The sequence below is a fragment of the Podarcis raffonei genome, chromosome 12, assembly GCF_027172205.1.
Source record: "Podarcis raffonei isolate rPodRaf1 chromosome 12, rPodRaf1.pri, whole genome shotgun sequence".
Lineage (NCBI taxonomy): Eukaryota > Metazoa > Chordata > Lepidosauria > Squamata > Lacertidae > Podarcis > Podarcis raffonei.
In genome coordinates this window covers 61108473-61130485 of record NC_070613.1, presented here as the reverse complement: position 1 = coordinate 61130485, position 22013 = coordinate 61108473, and positions in this window count along the sequence as shown.

Below are 22013 nucleotides of genomic sequence, written 5' to 3'. Positions count from 1 at the left end.
GGGTTCCATCTACATAGAAAGAAGAATCTTGCATTTCGCTATTTTCAAAGTCGTGTTTTTTGGTGTTAATGCACATTTACCCAGAAATCGCAAAGTGTATGCAATGAGATCAAAATTACAAAAGACGGTCTTTTTGCTTCCTTACGCATAGAAAGAAGACGAATAAGCTTCGATTGGGTATATTTCAATTCGAATGGTGTTTTTTGGGTGTGCACCAGAATCACCCCAGCCAAAGCAAAACGGTGTTTTGGCTTCCATCTACATAAAAAGAAGTTGATAACGCACTCATTGGGCTTATTTGAAATTGGTGCTTTGGGGGTTTGAATGCACATTCAACCAAAAATCGCAGACAAATGTTTGTTATCAGCCCAAATCAAGCATAGGTGTTTTGGTTCGATCTCAATACAAAGAGGAAGAAGAAGCTTGGATTGCACTTTCGGTGTTCATTCACCCAGAAACTGCAAAGCGAAGTGTCATAAGCATAAACAAAGAAAAACAGGTTGTTTTGGGTTCCATCTACATAGAAAGAAGAATCTTGCATTTCGCTCATTTCAAAGTCGTGTTCTTTGGTGTTAATGTACATTTACCCAAAAATAGCAAACTGTATGTAATGAGACCAAAATAGCAAAAGACCGTCTTTTCGCTACCTTATGCATAGAAAGAAGACGAATAAGCTTCGATTGGGCTTATTGCAATTGGAATGGTGTTTTTTGGGTGTGCACCAGAATCACCCCAACCAAAGCAAAAAGGTATTTTGGGTTCAATCTACATAAAAAGAAGATGATAACGCTCTGTTTGGGCTCATTTCAAATTGGTGTTTTTGGTGTTAGAATGTACATTCAACAAAAAAATCGCATAGTGAAATGTTTGTTATCAGCCCAAATCAAGCAGGTGTTTTGGTTCGATCTCAATACAAAGAGGAAGAAGAAGCTTGGATTGCACTTTCGGTGTTCATTCACCCAGAAACTGCAAAGCGAAGTGTCATAAGCATAAACAAAGCAAAACAGGTTGTTTTGGGTTCCATCTACATAGAAAGAAGAATCTTGCATTTCGCTCATTTCAAAGTCGTGTTCTTTGGTGTTAATGTACATTTACCCAGAAATCGCAAATGTATGTAATGAGACCAAAATAACAAAGGACCGTCTTTTCGCTTCCATATGCGTAGAAAGAAGACGAATAAGCTTCGATTTGGCTTCTTTCAATTCGAATGGTGTTATTTCGGTGTGCACCAGAATCACCCCCAACCAAAGCAAAAAGGTATTTTGGGTTCAATCTACATAAAAAGAAGATGATAACGCTCTGTTTGGGCTCATTTCAAATTGGTGTTTTTGGTGTTAGAATGTACATTCAACAAAAAAATCGCATAGTGAAATGTTTGTTATCAGCCCAAATCAAGCATAGGTGTTTTGGTTCGATCTCAATGCAAAGAGGAAGAAGAAGCTTGGATTGCACTTTCAGTGTTCATTCACCCAGAAACTGCAAAGCGAAGTGTCATAAGCATAAACAAAGCAAAACAGGTTGTTTTGGGTTCCATCTACATAGAAAGAAGAATCTTGCATTTCGCTATTTTCAAAGTCGTGTTTTTTGGTGTTAATGCACATTTACCCAGAAATCGCAGTGTATGCAATGAGATCAAAATTACAAAAGACGGTCTTTTCGCTTCCTTACGCATAGAAAGAAGACGAATAAGCTTCGATTGGGCTTATTTCAATTCGAATGGTGTTTTTTGGGTGTGCACCAGAATCACCCCAACCAAAGCAAAACGGTGTTTTGCCTTTCATCTACATAAAAAGAAGTTGATAACGCACTCATTGGTCTTATTTGAAATTGGTGTTTTTGGGGTTTGAATGCACATTCAACCAAAAATCGCAGAGTGAAATGTTTGTTATCAGCCCAAATCAAGCATAGGTGTTTTGGTTCATTTCAATAGAAAGGAGCAATAAGCTTGGATTGCATTTTCGGTGTTCATTCACCCACAAACAGCAAAGCGAAGTGTCATAAGCATAAACAAAGCAAAACAGGTTGTTTTGGGTTCCATCTACATAGAAAGAAGAATCTTGCATTTCGCTCATTTCAAAGTCGTGTTCTTTGGTGTTAATGCACATTTACCCAAAAATAGCAAACTGTATGTAATGAGACCAAAATAACAAAGGACCGTCTTTTCGCTTCCATATGCGTAGAAAGAAGACGAATAAGCTTCGATTTGGCTTCTTTCAATTCGAATGGTGTTATTTCGGTGTGCACCAGAATCACCCCCAACCAAAGCAAAAAGGTATTTTGGGTTCAATCTACATAAAAAGAAGATGATAACGCTCTGTTTGGGCTCATTTCAAATTGGTGTTTTTGGTGTTAGAATGTACATTCAACAAAAAAATTGCATAGTGAAATGTTTGTTATCAGACCAAATCAAGCATAGGTGTTTTGGTTCGATCTCAATACAAAGAGGAAGAAGAAGCTTGGATTGCACTTTCGGTGTTCATTCACCCAGAAACAGCAAAGCGAAGTGTCATAAGCATAAACAAAGCAAAACAGATTCTTTTGGGTTCCATCTACATAGAAAGAAGAATCTTGCATTTCGCTCATTTCAAAGTCGTGTTCTTTGGTGTTAATGTACATTTACCCAGAAATCGCAAACTGTATGTAATGAGACCAAAATAACAAAGGACCGTCTTTTCGCTTCCATATGCGTAGAAAGAAGACGAATCAGCTTCGATTTGGCTTCTTTCAATTCGAATGGTGTTATTTCGGTGTGCACCAGAATCACCCCCAACCAAAGCAAAAAGGTATTTTGGTTTCAATCTACATAAAAAGAAGATGATAACGCTCTGTTTGGGCTCATTTCAAATTGGTGTTTTTGGTGTTAGAATGTACATTCAACAAAAAAATCGCATAGTGAAATGTTTGTTATCAGCCCAAATCAAGCATAGGTGTTTTGGTTCGATCTCAATGCAAAGAGGAAGAAGAAGCTTGGATTGCACTTTCAGTGTTCATTCACCCAGAAACTGCAAAGCGAAGTGTCATAAGCATAAACAAAGCAAAACAGGTTGTTTTGGGTTCCATCTACATAGAAAGAAGAATCTTGCATTTCGCTATTTTCAAAGTCGTGTTTTTTGGTGTTAATGCACATTTACCCAGAAATCGCAGTGTATGCAATGAGATCAAAATTACAAAAGACGGTCTTTTCGCTTCCTTACGCATAGAAAGAAGACGAATAAGCTTCGATTGGGCTTATTTCAATTCGAATGGTGTTTTTTGGGTGTGCACCAGAATCACCCCAACCAAAGCAAAACGGTGTTTTGCCTTTCACCTACATAAAAAGAAGTTGATAACGCACTCATTGGTCTTATTTGAAATTGGTGTTTTTGGGGTTTGAATGCACATTCAACCAAAAATCGCAGAGTGAAATGTTTGTTATCAGCCCAAATCAAGCATAGGTGTTTTGGTTCATTTCAATAGAAAGGAGCAATAAGCTTGGATTGCATTTTCGGTGTTCATTCACCCACAAACAGCAAAGCGAAGTGTCATAAGCATAAACAAAGCAAAACAGGTTGTTTTGGGTTCCATCTACATAGAAAGAAGAATCTTGCATTTCGCTCATTTCAAAGTCGTGTTCTTTGGTGTTAATGCACATTTACCCAAAAATAGCAAACTGTATGTAATGAGACCAAAATAACAAAGGACCGTCTTTTCGCTTCCATATGCGTAGAAAGAAGACGAATAAGCTTCGATTTGGCTTCTTTCAATTCGAATGGTGTTATTTCGGTGTGCACCAGAATCACCCCCAACCAAAGCAAAAAGGTATTTTGTGTTCAATCTACATAAAAAGAAGATGATAACGCTCTGTTTGGGCTCATTTCAAATTGGTGTTTTTGGTGTTAGAATGTACATTCAACAAAAAAATTGCATAGTGAAATGTTTGTTATCAGACCAAATCAAGCATAGGTGTTTTGGTTCGATCTCAATACAAAGAGGAAGAAGAAGCTTGGATTGCACTTTCGGTGTTCATTCACCCAGAAACAGCAAAGCGAAGTGTCATAAGCATAAACAAAGCAAAACAGATTCTTTTGGGTTCCATCTACATAGAAAGAAGAATGTTTCATTTCGCTCCTTTCAAAGTCGTGTTCTTTGGTGTTAATGCACATTTACCCCAAAATAGCAAACTGTATGTAATGAGACCAAAATAACAAAAGACCGTCTTTTCGCTTCCATATGCGTAGAAAGAAGACGAATAAGCTTCGATTTGGCTTCTTTCAATTCGAATGGTGTTATTTCGGTGTGCACCAGAATCACCCCCAACCAAAGCAAAAAGGTATTTGGGGTTCAATCTACATAAAAAGAAGATGATAACGCTCTGTTTGGGCTCATTTCAAATTGGTGTTTTTGGTGTTAGAATGTACATTCAACAAAAAAATCGCATAGTGAAATGTTTGTTATCAGCCCAAATCAAGCAGGTGTTTTGGTTCGATCTCAATACAAAGAGGAAGAAGAAGCTTGGATTGCACTTTCGGTGTTCATTCACCCAGAAACTGCAAAGCGAAGTGTCATAAGCATAAACAAAGCAAAACAGGTTGTTTTGGGTTCCATCTACATAGAAAGAAGAATCTTGCATTTCGCTCATTTCAAAGTCGTGTTCTTTGGTGTTAATGTACATTTACCCAGAAATCGCAAACTGTATGTAATGAGACCAAAATAACAAAGGACCGTCTTTTCGCTTCCATATGCGTAGAAAGAAGACGAATCAGCTTCGATTTGGCTTCTTTCAATTCGAATGGTGTTATTTCGGTGTGCACCAGAATCACCCCCAACCAAAGCAAAAAGGTATTTTGGTTTCAATCTACATAAAAAGAAGATGATAACGCTCTGTTTGGGCTCATTTCAAATTGGTGTTTTTGGTGTTAGAATGTACATTCAACAAAAAAATCGCATAGTGAAATGTTTGTTATCAGCCCAAATCAAGCATAGGTGTTTTGGTTCGATCTCAATGCAAAGAGGAAGAAGAAGCTTGGATTGCACTTTCAGTGTTCATTCACCCAGAAACTGCAAAGCGAAGTGTCATAAGCATAAACAAAGCAAAACAGGTTGTTTTGGGTTCCATCTACATAGAAAGAAGAATCTTGCATTTCGCTATTTTCAAAGTCGTGTTTTTTGGTGTTAATGCACATTTACCCAGAAATCGCAGTGTATGCAATGAGATCAAAATTACAAAAGACGGTCTTTTCGCTTCCTTACGCATAGAAAGAAGACGAATAAGCTTCGATTGGGCTTATTTCAATTCGAATGGTGTTTTTTGGGTGTGCACCAGAATCACCCCAACCAAAGCAAAACGGTGTTTTGCCTTTCACCTACATAAAAAGAAGTTGATAACGCACTCATTGGTCTTATTTGAAATTGGTGTTTTTGGGGTTTGAATGCACATTCAACCAAAAATCGCAGAGTGAAATGTTTGTTATCAGCCCAAATCAAGCATAGGTGTTTTGGTTCATTTCAATAGAAAGGAGCAATAAGCTTGGATTGCATTTTCGGTGTTCATTCACCCACAAACAGCAAAGCGAAGTGTCATAAGCATAAACAAAGCAAAACAGGTTGTTTTGGGTTCCATCTACATAGAAAGAAGAATCTTGCATTTCGCTCATTTCAAAGTCGTGTTCTTTGGTGTTAATGCACATTTACCCAAAAATAGCAAACTGTATGTAATGAGACCAAAATAACAAAGGACCGTCTTTTCGCTTCCATATGCGTAGAAAGAAGACGAATAAGCTTCGATTTGGCTTCTTTCAATTCGAATGGTGTTATTTCGGTGTGCACCAGAATCACCCCCAACCAAAGCAAAAAGGTATTTTGGGTTCAATCTACATAAAAAGAAGATGATAACGCTCTGTTTGGGCTCATTTCAAATTGGTGTTTTTGGTGTTAGAATGTACATTCAACAAAAAAATTGCATAGTGAAATGTTTGTTATCAGACCAAATCAAGCATAGGTGTTTTGGTTCGATCTCAATACAAAGAGGAAGAAGAAGCTTGGATTGCACTTTCGGTGTTCATTCACCCAGAAACAGCAAAGCGAAGTGTCATAAGCATAAACAAAGCAAAACAGATTCTTTTGGGTTCCATCTACATAGAAAGAAGAATGTTTCATTTCGCTCATTTCAAAGTCGTGTTCTTTGGTGTTAATGCACATTTACCCCAAAATAGCAAACTGTATGTAATGAGACCAAAATAACAAAAGACCGTCTTTTCGCTTCCATATGCGTAGAAAGAAGACGAATAAGCTTCGATTTGGCTTCTTTCAATTCGAATGGTGTTATTTCGGTGTGCACCAGAATCACCCCCAACCAAAGCAAAACGGTTTTTTGGGTTCAATCTACATAAAAAGAAGATGATAACGCTCTGTTTGGGCTCATTTCAAATTGGTGTTTTTGGTGTTAGAATGTACAACAAAAAAATCGCAAAGTGAAATGTTTGTTATCAGACCAAATCAAGCATAGGTGTTTTGGTTCGATCTCAATACAAAGAGGAAGAAGAAGCTTGGATTGCACTTTCGGTGTTCCTTCACCCAGAAACTGCAAAGCGAAGTGTCATAAGCATAAACAAAGCAAAACAGGTTGTTTTGGGTTCCATCTACATAGAAAGAAGAATCTTGCATCTCGCTATTTTCAAAGTCGTGTTTTTTGGTGTTAATGCACATTTACCCAGAAATCGCAAAGTGTATGCAATGAGATCAAAATTACAAAAGACGGTCTTTTTGCTTCCTTATGCATAGAAAGAAGACGAATAAGCTTCGATTGGGCTTATTTCAATTCGAATGGTGTTATTTCGGTGTGCACCAGAATCACCCCAACCAAAGCAAAACGGTGTTTTGCCTTTCACCTACATAAAAAGAAGTTGATAACGCACTCATTGGGCTTATTTGAAATTGGTGCTTTTGGCGTTTGAATGCACATTCAACCAAAAATCGCAGAGAAATGTTTATCAGCCCAAATCAAGCATAGGTGTTTTGGTTCATTTCAATAGAAAGAGGAGCAACAAGCTTGGATTGCACTTTCAGTGTTCATTCACCCAGAAACTGCAAAGCGAAATGTCATAAGCATAAACAAAGCAAAACAGGTTGTTTTGGGTTCCATCTACATAGCAAGAAGAATCTTGCATTTCGCTCATTTCAAAGTCGTGTTCTTTGGTGTTAATGTACATTTACCCAAAAATAGCAAACTGTATGTAATGAGACCAAAATAGCAAAAGACCGTCTTTTCGCTTCCTTACGCATAGAAAGAAGACGAATAAGCTTCGATTGGGCTTCTTTCAATTCGAATGGTGTTTTTTGGGTGTGCACCAGAATCACCCCAACCAAAGCAAAACGGTGTTTTGCCTTTCACCTACATAAAAAGAAGTTGATAACGCACTCATTGGTCTTATTTGAAATTGGTGTTTTTGGGGTTTGAATGCACATTCAACCAAAAATCGCAGAGTGAAATGTTTGTTATCAGCCCAAATCAAGCATAGGTGTTTTGGTTCATTTCAATAGAAAGGAGCAATAAGCTTGGATTGCACTTTCGGTGTTCATTCACCCACAAACAGCAAAGCGAAGTGTCATAAGCATAAACAAAGCAAAACAGATTGTTTTGGGTTCCATCTACATAGCAAGAAGAATCTTGCATTTCGCTCATTTCAAAGTCGTGTTCTTTGGTGTTAATGCACATTTACCCAAAAATAGCAAACTCTATGTAATGAGACCAAAATAACAAAAGACCGTCTTTTCGCTTCCAAATGCGTAGAAAGAAGACGAATAAGCTTCGATTTGGCTTCTTTCAATTCGAATGGTGTTATTTCGGTGTGCACCAGAATCACCCCCAACCAAAGCAAAAAGGTATTTTGGGTTCAATCTACATAAAAAGAAGATGATAACGCTCTGTTTGGGCTCATTTCAAATTGGTGTTTTTGGTGTTAGAATGTACATTCAACAAAAAAATCGCATAGTGAAATGTTTGTTATCAGCCCAAATCCAGCATAGGTGTTTTGGTTCATTTCAATAGAAAGAGGAGCAATAAGCTTGGATTGCACGTTCGGTGTTCATTCACCCACAAACAGCAAAGCGAAGTGTCATAAGCATAAACAAAGCAAAACAGATTGTTTTGGGTTCCATCTACATAGAAAGAAGAATCTTGCATTTCGCTCATTTCAAAGTCGTGTTCTCTGGTGTTAATGCACATTTACCCCAAAATAGCAAACTGTATGTAATGAGACCAAAATAACAAAAGACCGTCTTTTCGCTTCCATATGCGTAGAAAGAAGACGAATAAGCTTCGATTTGGCTTCTTTCAATTCGAATGGTGTTATTTCGGTGTGCACCAGAATCACCCCCAACCAAAGCAAAAAGGTATTTTGGGTTCAATCTACATAAAAAGAAGATGATAACGCTCTGTTTGGGCTCATTTCAAATTGGTGTTTTTGGTGTTAGAATGTACATTCAACAAAAAAATTGCATAGTGAAATGTTTATTATCAGCCCAAATCAAGCATAGGTGTTTTGGTTCGATCTCAATAGAAAGAGGAAGAAGAAGCTTGGATTGCACTTTCGGTGTTCATTCACCCAGAAACTGCAAAGCGAAGTGTCATAAGCATAAACAAAGCAAAACAGGTTGTTTTGGGTTCCATCTACATAGAAAGAAGAATCTTGCATTTCGCTCATTTCAAAGTCGTGTTCTTTGGTGTTAATGTACATTTACCCAGAAATCGCAAACTGTATGTAATGAGACCAAAATAACAAAGGACCGTCTTTTCGCTTCCATATGCGTAGAAAGAAGACGAATCAGCTTCGATTTGGCTTCTTTCAATTCGAATGGTGTTATTTCGGTGTGCACCAGAATCACCCCCAACCAAAGCAAAAAGGTATTTTGGGTTCAATCTACATAAAAAGAAGATGATAACGCTCTGTTTGGGCTCATTTCAAATTGGTGTTTTTGGTGTTAGAATGTACATTCAACAAAAAAATCGCATAGTGAAATGTTTGTTATCAGCCCAAATCAAGCATAGGTGTTTTGGTTCGATCTCAATGCAAAGAGGAAGAAGAAGCTTGGATTGCACTTTCAGTGTTCATTCACCCAGAAACTGCAAAGCGAAGTGTCATAAGCATAAACAAAGCAAAACAGGTTGTTTTGGGTTCCATCTACATAGAAAGAAGAATCTTGCATTTCGCTCATTTCAAAGTCGTGTTTTTTGGTGTTAATGCACATTTACCCAGAAATCGCAGTGTATGCAATGAGATCAAAATTACAAAAGACGGTCTTTTCGCTTCCTTACGCATAGAAAGAAGACGAATAAGCTTCGATTGGGCTTATTTCAATTCGAATGGTGTTTTTTGGGTGTGCACCAGAATCACCCCAACCAAAGCAAAACGGTGTTTTGCCTTTCATCTACATAAAAAGAAGTTGATAACGCACTCATTGGTCTTATTTGAAATTGGTGTTTTTGGGGTTTGAATGCACATTCAACCAAAAATCGCAGAGTGAAATGTTTGTTATCAGCCCAAATCAAGCATAGGTGTTTTGGTTCATTTCAATAGAAAGAGGAGCAATAAGCTTGGATTGCATTTTCGGTGTTCATTCACCCACAAACAGCAAAGCGAAGTGTCATAAGCATAAACAAAGCAAAACAGATTCTTTTGGGTTCCATCTACATAGAAAGAAGAATCTTGCATTTCGCTCCTTTCAAAGTCGTGTTCTTTGGTGTTAATGCACATTTACCCCAAAATAGCAAACTGTATGTAATGAGACCAAAATAACAAAAGACCGTCTTTTCGCTTCCATATGCGTAGAAAGAAGACGAATAAGCTTCGATTTGGCTTCTTTCAATTCGAATGGTGTTATTTCGGTGTGCACCAGAATCACCCCCAACCAAAGCAAAAAGGTATTTGGGGTTCAATCTACATAAAAAGAAGATGATAACGCTCTGTTTGGGCTCATTTCAAATTGGTGTTTTTGGTGTTAGAATGTACATTCAACAAAAAAATCGCATAGTGAAATGTTTGTTATCAGCCCAAATCAAGCAGGTGTTTTGGTTCGATCTCAATACAAAGAGGAAGAAGAAGCTTGGATTGCACTTTCGGTGTTCATTCACCCAGAAACTGCAAAGCGAAGTGTCATAAGCATAAACAAAGCAAAACAGGTTGTTTTGGGTTCCATCTACATAGAAAGAAGAATCTTGCATTTCGCTCATTTCAAAGTCGTGTTCTTTGGTGTTAATGTACATTTACCCAGAAATCGCAAACTGTATGTAATGAGACCAAAATAACAAAGGACCGTCTTTTCGCTTCCATATGCGTAGAAAGAAGACGAATCAGCTTCGATTTGGCTTCTTTCAATTCGAATGGTGTTATTTCGGTGTGCACCAGAATCACCCCCAACCAAAGCAAAAAGGTATTTTGGTTTCAATCTACATAAAAAGAAGATGATAACGCTCTGTTTGGGCTCATTTCAAATTGGTGTTTTTGGTGTTAGAATGTACATTCAACAAAAAAATCGCATAGTGAAATGTTTGTTATCAGCCCAAATCAAGCATAGGTGTTTTGGTTCGATCTCAATGCAAAGAGGAAGAAGAAGCTTGGATTGCACTTTCAGTGTTCATTCACCCAGAAACTGCAAAGCGAAGTGTCATAAGCATAAACAAAGCAAAACAGGTTGTTTTGGGTTCCATCTACATAGAAAGAAGAATCTTGCATTTCGCTATTTTCAAAGTCGTGTTTTTTGGTGTTAATGCACATTTACCCAGAAATCGCAGTGTATGCAATGAGATCAAAATTACAAAAGACGGTCTTTTCGCTTCCTTACGCATAGAAAGAAGACGAATAAGCTTCGATTGGGCTTATTTCAATTCGAATGGTGTTTTTTGGGTGTGCACCAGAATCACCCCAACCAAAGCAAAACGGTGTTTTGCCTTTCACCTACATAAAAAGAAGTTGATAACGCACTCATTGGTCTTATTTGAAATTGGTGTTTTTGGGGTTTGAATGCACATTCAACCAAAAATCGCAGAGTGAAATGTTTGTTATCAGCCCAAATCAAGCATAGGTGTTTTGGTTCATTTCAATAGAAAGGAGCAATAAGCTTGGATTGCATTTTCGGTGTTCATTCACCCACAAACAGCAAAGCGAAGTGTCATAAGCATAAACAAAGCAAAACAGGTTGTTTTGGGTTCCATCTACATAGAAAGAAGAATCTTGCATTTCGCTCATTTCAAAGTCGTGTTCTTTGGTGTTAATGCACATTTACCCAAAAATAGCAAACTGTATGTAATGAGACCAAAATAACAAAGGACCGTCTTTTCGCTTCCATATGCGTAGAAAGAAGACGAATAAGCTTCGATTTGGCTTCTTTCAATTCGAATGGTGTTATTTCGGTGTGCACCAGAATCACCCCCAACCAAAGCAAAAAGGTATTTTGGGTTCAATCTACATAAAAAGAAGATGATAACGCTCTGTTTGGGCTCATTTCAAATTGGTGTTTTTGGTGTTAGAATGTACATTCAACAAAAAAATTGCATAGTGAAATGTTTGTTATCAGACCAAATCAAGCATAGGTGTTTTGGTTCGATCTCAATACAAAGAGGAAGAAGAAGCTTGGATTGCACTTTCGGTGTTCATTCACCCAGAAACAGCAAAGCGAAGTGTCATAAGCATAAACAAAGCAAAACAGATTCTTTTGGGTTCCATCTACATAGAAAGAAGAATGTTTCATTTCGCTCATTTCAAAGTCGTGTTCTTTGGTGTTAATGCACATTTACCCCAAAATAGCAAACTGTATGTAATGAGACCAAAATAACAAAAGACCGTCTTTTCGCTTCCATATGCGTAGAAAGAAGACGAATAAGCTTCGATTTGGCTTCTTTCAATTCGAATGGTGTTATTTCGGTGTGCACCAGAATCACCCCCAACCAAAGCAAAACGGTTTTTTGGGTTCAATCTACATAAAAAGAAGATGATAACGCTCTGTTTGGGCTCATTTCAAATTGGTGTTTTTGGTGTTAGAATGTACAACAAAAAAATCGCAAAGTGAAATGTTTGTTATCAGACCAAATCAAGCATAGGTGTTTTGGTTCGATCTCAATACAAAGAGGAAGAAGAAGCTTGGATTGCACTTTCGGTGTTCCTTCACCCAGAAACTGCAAAGCGAAGTGTCATAAGCATAAACAAAGCAAAACAGGTTGTTTTGGGTTCCATCTACATAGAAAGAAGAATCTTGCATCTCGCTATTTTCAAAGTCGTGTTTTTTGGTGTTAATGCACATTTACCCAGAAATCGCAAAGTGTATGCAATGAGATCAAAATTACAAAAGACGGTCTTTTTGCTTCCTTATGCATAGAAAGAAGACGAATAAGCTTCGATTGGGCTTATTTCAATTCGAATGGTGTTATTTCGGTGTGCACCAGAATCACCCCAACCAAAGCAAAACGGTGTTTTGCCTTTCACCTACATAAAAAGAAGTTGATAACGCACTCATTGGGCTTATTTGAAATTGGTGCTTTTGGCGTTTGAATGCACATTCAACCAAAAATCGCAGAGAAATGTTTATCAGCCCAAATCAAGCATAGGTGTTTTGGTTCATTTCAATAGAAAGAGGAGCAACAAGCTTGGATTGCACTTTCAGTGTTCATTCACCCAGAAACTGCAAAGCGAAATGTCATAAGCATAAACAAAGCAAAACAGGTTGTTTTGGGTTCCATCTACATAGCAAGAAGAATCTTGCATTTCGCTCATTTCAAAGTCGTGTTCTTTGGTGTTAATGTACATTTACCCAAAAATAGCAAACTGTATGTAATGAGACCAAAATAGCAAAAGACCGTCTTTTCGCTTCCTTACGCATAGAAAGAAGACGAATAAGCTTCGATTGGGCTTCTTTCAATTCGAATGGTGTTTTTTGGGTGTGCACCAGAATCACCCCAACCAAAGCAAAACGGTGTTTTGGCTTTCATCTACATAAAAAGAAGTTGATAACGCACTCATTGGTCTTATTTGAAATTGGTGTTTTTGGGGTTTGAATGCACATTCAACCAAAAATCGCAGAGTGAAATGTTTGTTATCAGCCCAAATCAAGCATAGGTGTTTTGGTTCATTTCAATAGAAAGGAGCAATAAGCTTGGATTGCACTTTCGGTGTTCATTCACCCACAAACAGCAAAGCGAAGTGTCATAAGCATAAACAAAGCAAAACAGATTGTTTTGGGTTCCATCTACATAGCAAGAAGAATCTTGCATTTCGCTCATTTCAAAGTCGTGTTCTTTGGTGTTAATGCACATTTACCCAAAAATAGCAAACTCTATGTAATGAGACCAAAATAACAAAAGACCGTCTTTTCGCTTCCAAATGCGTAGAAAGAAGACGAATAAGCTTCGATTTGGCTTCTTTCAATTCGAATGGTGTTATTTCGGTGTGCACCAGAATCACCCCCAACCAAAGCAAAAAGGTATTTTGGGTTCAATCTACATAAAAAGAAGATGATAACGCTCTGTTTGGGCTCATTTCAAATTGGTGTTTTTGGTGTTAGAATGTACATTCAACAAAAAAATCGCATAGTGAAATGTTTGTTATCAGCCCAAATCCAGCATAGGTGTTTTGGTTCATTTCAATAGAAAGAGGAGCAATAAGCTTGGATTGCACGTTCGGTGTTCATTCACCCACAAACAGCAAAGCGAAGTGTCATAAGCATAAACAAAGCAAAACAGATTGTTTTGGGTTCCATCTACATAGAAAGAAGAATCTTGCATTTCGCTCATTTCAAAGTCGTGTTCTCTGGTGTTAATGCACATTTACCCCAAAATAGCAAACTGTATGTAATGAGACCAAAATAACAAAAGACCGTCTTTTCGCTTCCATATGCGTAGAAAGAAGACGAATAAGCTTCGATTTGGCTTCTTTCAATTCGAATGGTGTTATTTCGGTGTGCACCAGAATCACCCCCAACCAAAGCAAAAAGGTATTTTGGGTTCAATCTACATAAAAAGAAGATGATAACGCTCTGTTTGGGCTCATTTCAAATTGGTGTTTTTGGTGTTAGAATGTACATTCAACAAAAAAATTGCATAGTGAAATGTTTATTATCAGCCCAAATCAAGCATAGGTGTTTTGGTTCGATCTCAATAGAAAGAGGAAGAAGAAGCTTGGATTGCACTTTCGGTGTTCATTCACCCAGAAACTGCAAAGCGAAGTGTCATAAGCATAAACAAAGCAAAACAGGTTGTTTTGGGTTCCATCTACATAGAAAGAAGAATCTTGCATTTCGCTCATTTCAAAGTCGTGTTCTTTGGTGTTAATGTACATTTACCCAGAAATCGCAAACTGTATGTAATGAGACCAAAATAACAAAGGACCGTCTTTTCGCTTCCATATGCGTAGAAAGAAGACGAATCAGCTTCGATTTGGCTTCTTTCAATTCGAATGGTGTTATTTCGGTGTGCACCAGAATCACCCCCAACCAAAGCAAAAAGGTATTTTGGGTTCAATCTACATAAAAAGAAGATGATAACGCTCTGTTTGGGCTCATTTCAAATTGGTGTTTTTGGTGTTAGAATGTACATTCAACAAAAAAATCGCATAGTGAAATGTTTGTTATCAGCCCAAATCAAGCATAGGTGTTTTGGTTCGATCTCAATGCAAAGAGGAAGAAGAAGCTTGGATTGCACTTTCAGTGTTCATTCACCCAGAAACTGCAAAGCGAAGTGTCATAAGCATAAACAAAGCAAAACAGGTTGTTTTGGGTTCCATCTACATAGAAAGAAGAATCTTGCATTTCGCTCATTTCAAAGTCGTGTTTTTTGGTGTTAATGCACATTTACCCAGAAATCGCAGTGTATGCAATGAGATCAAAATTACAAAAGACGGTCTTTTCGCTTCCTTACGCATAGAAAGAAGACGAATAAGCTTCGATTGGGCTTATTTCAATTCGAATGGTGTTTTTTGGGTGTGCACCAGAATCACCCCAACCAAAGCAAAACGGTGTTTTGCCTTTCATCTACATAAAAAGAAGTTGATAACGCACTCATTGGTCTTATTTGAAATTGGTGTTTTTGGGGTTTGAATGCACATTCAACCAAAAATCGCAGAGTGAAATGTTTGTTATCAGCCCAAATCAAGCATAGGTGTTTTGGTTCATTTCAATAGAAAGAGGAGCAATAAGCTTGGATTGCATTTTCGGTGTTCATTCACCCACAAACAGCAAAGCGAAGTGTCATAAGCATAAACAAAGCAAAACAGATTCTTTTGGGTTCCATCTACATAGAAAGAAGAATCTTGCATTTCGCTCATTTCAAAGTCGTGTTCTTTGGTGTTAATGCACATTTACCCCAAAATAGCAAACTGTATGTAATGAGACCAAAATAACAAAAGACCGTCTTTTCGCTTCCATATGCGTAGAAAGAAGACGAATAAGCTTCGATTTGGCTTCTTTCAATTCGAATGGTGTTATTTCGGTGTGCACCAGAATCACCCCCAACCAAAGCAAAAAGGTATTTTGGGTTCAATCTACATAAAAAGAAGATGATAACGCTCTGTTTGGGCTCATTTCAAATTGGTGTTTTTGGTGTTTGAATGCACATTCAACCAAAAATCGCAGAGTGAAATGTTTGTTATCAGACCAAATAAAGCATAGGTGTTTTGGTTCATTTCAATAGAAAGAGGGGCAATAAGCTTGGATTGCACTTTCGGTGTTCATTCACCCATAAACAGCAAAGCGAAGTGTCATAAGCATAAACAAAGCAAAACAGATTGTTTTGGGTTCCATCTACATAGAAAGAAGAATCTTGCATTTCGCTCATTTCAAAGTCGTGTTCTTTGGTGTTAATGCACATTTACCCCAAAATAGCAAACTGCATGTAATGAGACCAAAATAACAAAAGACCGTCTTTTCGCTTCCATATGCGTAGAAAGAAGACGAATAAGCTTCGATTGGGCTTATTTCAATTCGAATGGTGTTATTTCGGTGTGCACCAGAATCACCCCCAACCAAAGCAAAAAGGTATTTTGGCTTCCATCTACATAAAAAGAAGTTGATAACGCACTCATTGGGCTTATTTGAAATTGGTGTTTTTGGGGTTTGAATGTACATTCAACCAAAAATGGCAGAGTGAAATGTTTGTTATCAGCCCAAATCAAGCATAGGTGTTTTGGTTCATTTCAATAGAAAGAGGAGCAACAAGCTTGGATTGCACTTTCGGTGTTCATTCACCCACAAACAGCAAAGCGAAGTGTCATAAGCATAAACAAAGCAAAACAGGTTGTTTTGGGTTCCATCTACATGGAAAGAAGAATCTAGCATTTCGCTCATTTCAAAGTCGTGTTCTCTGGTGTTAATGCACATTTACCCCAAAATAGCAAACTGATTGTAATGAGACCAAAATAACAAAGGACCGTCTTTTCGTTTCCATATGCGTAGAAAGAAGACGAATAAGCTTCGATTGGGCTTCTTTCAATTCCAATGGTGTTATTTCGGTGTGCACCAGAATCACCCCCAACCAAAGCAAAAAGGTTTTTTGGGTTCAATCTACATAAAAAGAAGATGATAACGCTCTGTTTGGGCTCATTTCAAATTGGTGTTTTTGGTGTTAGAATGTACATTCAACAAAAAAATCGCATAGTGAAATGTTTGTTATCAGCCCAAATCAAGCATAGGTGTTTTGGTTCGATCTCAATACAAAGAGGAAGAAGAAGCTTGGATTGCACTTTCGGTGTTCATTCACCCAGAAACTGCAAAGCGAAGTGTCATAAGCATAAACAAAGCAAAACAGGTTGTTTTGGGTTCCATCTACATAGAAAGAAGAATCTTGCATTTCGCTCATTTCAAAGTCGTGTTCTTTGGTGTTAATGCACATTTACCCAGAAATCGCAAACTGTATGTAATGAGACCAAAATAACAAAGGACCGTCTTTTCGCTTCCATATGCGTAGAAAGAAGACGAATAAGCTTCGATTTGGCTTCTTTCAATTCGAATGGTGTTATTTCGGTGTGCACCAGAATCACCCCCAACCAAAGCAAAAAGGTATTTTGGCTTCCATCTACATAAAAAGAAGTTGATAACGCACTCATTGGGCTTATTTGAAATTGGTGTTTTTGGGGTTTGAATGTACATTCAACCAAAAATGGCAGAGTGAAATGTTTGTTATCAGCCCAAATCAAGCATAGGTGTTTTGGTTTATTTCAATAGAAAGAGGAGCAACAAGCTTGGATTGCACTTTCGGTGTTCATTCACCCACAAACAGCAAAGCGAAGTGTCATAAGCATAAACAAAGCAAAACAGGTTGTTTTGGGTTCCATCTACATGGAAAGAAGAATCTAGCATTTCGCTCATTTCAAAGTCGTGTTCTCTGGTGTTAATGCACATTTACCCCAAAATAGCAAACTGTATGTAATGAGACCAAAATAACAAAGGACCGTCTTTTCGTTTCCATATGCGTAGAAAGAAGACGAATAAGCTTCGATTGGGCTTCTTTCAATTCGAATGGTGTTATTTCGGTGTGCACCAGAATCACCCCCAACCAAAGCAAAAAGGTTTTTTGGGTTCAATCTACATAAAAAGAAGATGATAACGCTCTGTTTGGGCTCATTTCAAATTGGTGTTTTTGGTGTTAGAATGTACATTCAACAAAAAAATCGCATAGTGAAATGTTTGTTATCAGCCCAAATCAAGCATAGGTGTTTTGGTTCGATCTCAATACAAAGAGGAAGAAGAAGCTTGGATTGCACTTTCGGTGTTCATTCACCCAGAAACTGCAAAGCGAAGTGTCATAAGCATAAACAAAGCAAAACAGGTTGTTTTGGGTTCCATCTACATAGAAAGAAGAATCTTGCATTTCGCTCATTTCAAAGTCGTGTTCTTTGGTGTTAATGCACATTTACCCAGAAATCGCAAACTGTATGTAATGAGACCAAAATAACAAAGGACCGTCTTTTCGCTTCCATATGCGTAGAAAGAAGACGAATAAGCTTCGATTTGGCTTCTTTCAATTCGAATGGTGTTATTTCGGTGTGCACCAGAATCACCCCCAACCAAAGCAAAAAGGTATTTTGGGTTCAATCTACATAAAAAGAAGATGATAACGCTCTGTTTGGGCTCATTTCAAATTGGTGTTTTTGGTGTTAGAATGTACATTCAACAAAAAAATCGCATAGTGAAATGTTTGTTATCAGCCCAAATCAAGCATAGGTGTTTTGGTTCGATCTCAATGCAAAGAGGAAGAAGAAGCTTGGATTGCACTTTCAGTGTTCATTCACCCAGAAACTGCAAAGCGAAGTGTCATAAGCATAAACAAAGCAAAACAGGTTGTTTTGGGTTCCATCTACATAGAAAGAAGAATCTTGCATTTCGCTCATTTCAAAGTCGTGTTCTTTGGTGTTAATGCACATTTACCCAGAAATCGCAGTGTATGCAATGAGATCAAAATTACAAAAGACGGTCTTTTCGCTTCCTTACGCATAGAAAGAAGACGAATAAGCTTCGATTGGGCTTATTTCAATTCGAATGGTGTTTTTTGGGTGTGCACCAGAATCACCCCAACCAAAGCAAAACGGTGTTTTGCCTTTCATCTACATAAAAAGAAGTTGATAACGCACTCATTGGTCTTATTTGAAATTGGTGTTTTTGGGGTTTGAATGCACATTCAACCAAAAATCGCAGAGTGAAATGTTTGTTATCAGCCCAAATCAAGCATAGGTGTTTTGGTTCGATCTCAATACAAAGAGGAAGAAGAAGCTTGGATTGCACTTTCGGTGTTCATTCACCCAGAAACTGCAAAGCGAAGTGTCATAAGCATAAACAAAGCAAAACAGATTGTTTTGGGTTCCATCTACATAGAAAGAAGAATCTTGCATTTCGCTCATTTCAAAGTCGTGTTCTTTGGTGTTAATGCACATTTACCCAGAAATCGCAAACTGTATGTAATGAGACCAAAATAACAAAGGACCGTCTTTTCGCTTCCATATGCGTAGAAAGAAGACGAATAAGCTTCGATTTGGCTTCTTTCAATTCGAATGGTGTTATTTCGGTGTGCACCAGAATCACCCCCAACCAAAGCAAAAAGGTATTTTGGGTTCAATCTACATAAAAAGAAGATGATAACGCTCTGTTTGGGCTCATTTCAAATTGGTGTTTTTGGTGTTAGAATGTACATTCAACAAAAAAATTGCATAGTGAAATGTTTGTTATCAGCCCGAATCAAGCATAGGTGTTTTGGTTCATTTCAATAGAAAGAGGAGCAATAAGCTTGGATTGCACTTTCGGTGTTCATTCACCCACAAACAGCAAAGCGAAGTGTCATAAGCATAAACAAAGCAAAACAGGTTGTTTTGGGTTCCATCTACATAGAAAGAAGAATCTTGCATTTCGCTCATTTCAAAGTCGTGTTCTTTGGTGTTAATGCACATTTACCCCAAAATAGCAAACTGTATGTAATGAGACCAAAATAACAAAGGACCGTCTTTTCGCTTCCATATGCGTAGAAAGAAGACGAATAAGCTTCGATTTGGCTTCTTTCAATTCGAATGGTGTTATTTCGGTGTGCACCAGAATCACCCCCAACCAAAGCAAAAAGGTATTTTGGGTTCAATCTACATAAAAAGATGATAACGCTCTGTTTGGCTCATTTCAAATTGGTGTTTTTGGTGTTGGAATGTACATTCAACAAAAAAATCGCATAGTGAAATGTTTGTTATTAGCCCAAATCCAGCATAGGTGTTTTGGTTCATTTCAATAGAAAGAGGAGCAATAAGCTTGGATTGCACTTTAGGTGTTTTGCTTCATTTCAATAGAAAGAGGCGCAACAAGCTTGGATTGCAGTGTTCATTCACCCAGAAACTGCAAAGCGAAATGTCATAAGCATAAACAAAGCAAAACAGATTGTTTTGGGTTCCATCTACATAGAAAGAAGAATCTTTCATTTCGCTCATTTCAAAGTCGTGTTCTTTGGTGTTAATGCACATTTACCCCAAAATAGCAAACTGTATGTAATGAGACCAAAATAACAAAGGACCGTCTTTTCGCTTCCATATGCGTAGAAAGAAGACGAATAAGCTTCGATTTGGCTTCTTTCAATTCGAATGGTGTTATTTCGGTGTGCACCAGAATCACCCCCAACCAAAGCAAAAAGGTATTTTGGGTTCAATCTACATAAAAAGAAGATGATAACGCTCTGTTTGGGCTCATTTCAAATTGGTGTTTTTGGTGTTGGAATGTACATTCAACAAAAAAATCGCATAGTGAAATGTTTGTTATTAGCCCAAATCCAGCATAGGTGTTTTGGTTCATTTCAATAGAAAGAGGAGCAATAAGCTTGGATTGCACTTTAGGTGTTTTGCTTCATTTCAATAGAAAGAGGCGCAACAAGCTTGGATTGCAGTGTTCATTCACCCAGAAACTGCAAAGCGAAATGTCATAAGCATAAACAAAGCAAAACAGATTGTTTTGGGTTCCATCTACATAGAAAGAAGAATCTTTCATTTCGCTCATTTCAAAGTCGTGTTCTTTGGTGTTAATGCACATTTACCGCAAAATAGCAAACTGTATGTAATGAGACCAAAATAACAAAAGACCGTCTTTTCGTTTCCATATGCGTAGAAAGAAGACGAATAAGCTTCGATTGGGCTTCTTTCAATTCGAATGGTGTTATTTCGGTGTGCACCAGAATCACCCCCAACCAAAGCAAAAAGGTTTTTTGGGTTCAATCTACATAAAAAGAAGATGATAACGCTCTGTTTGGGCTCATTTCAAATTGGTGTTTTTGGTGTTAGAATGTACATTCAACAAAAAAATCGCATAGTGAAATGTTTGTTATCAGCCCAAATCAAGCATAGGTGTTTTGGTTCGATCTCAATACAAAGAGGAAGAAGAAGCTTGGATTGCACTTTCGGTGTTCATTCACCCAGAAACTGCAAAGCGAAGTGTCATAAGCATAAACAAAGCAAAACAGGTTGTTTTGGGTTCCATCTACATAGAAAGAAGAATCTTGCATTTCGCTCATTTCAAAGTCGTGTTCTTTGGTGTTAATGCACATTTACCCAGAAATCGCAAACTGTATGTAATGAGACCAAAATAACAAAGGACCGTCTTTTCGCTTCCATATGCGTAGAAAGAAGACGAATAAGCTTCGATTTGGCTTCTTTCAATTCGAATGGTGTTATTTCGGTGTGCACCAGAATCACCCCCAACCAAAGCAAAAAGGTATTTTGGCTTCCATCTACATAAAAAGAAGTTGATAACGCACTCATTGGGCTTATTTGAAATTGGTGTTTTTGGGGTTTGAATGTACATTCAACCAAAAATGGCAGAGTGAAATGTTTGTTATCAGCCCAAATCAAGCATAGGTGTTTTGGTTTATTTCAATAGAAAGAGGAGCAACAAGCTTGGATTGCACTTTCGGTGTTCATTCACCCACAAACAGCAAAGCGAAGTGTCATAAGCATAAACAAAGCAAAACAGGTTGTTTTGGGTTCCATCTACATGGAAAGAAGAATCTAGCATTTCGCTCATTTCAAAGTCGTGTTCTCTGGTGTTAATGCACATTTACCCCAAAATAGCAAACTGTATGTAATGAGACCAAAATAACAAAGGACCGTCTTTTCGTTTCCATATGCGTAGAAAGAAGACGAATAAGCTTCGATTGGGCTTCTTTCAATTCGAATGGTGTTATTTCGGTGTGCACCAGAATCACCCCCAACCAAAGCAAAAAGGTTTTTTGGGTTCAATCTACATAAAAAGAAGATGATAACGCTCTGTTTGGGCTCATTTCAAATTGGTGTTTTTGGTGTTAGAATGTACATTCAACAAAAAAATCGCATAGTGAAATGTTTGTTATCAGCCCAAATCAAGCATAGGTGTTTTGGTTCGATCTCAATACAAAGAGGAAGAAGAAGCTTGGATTGCACTTTCGGTGTTCATTCACCCAGAAACTGCAAAGCGAAGTGTCATAAGCATAAACAAAGCAAAACAGGTTGTTTTGGGTTCCATCTACATAGAAAGAAGAATCTTGCATTTCGCTCATTTCA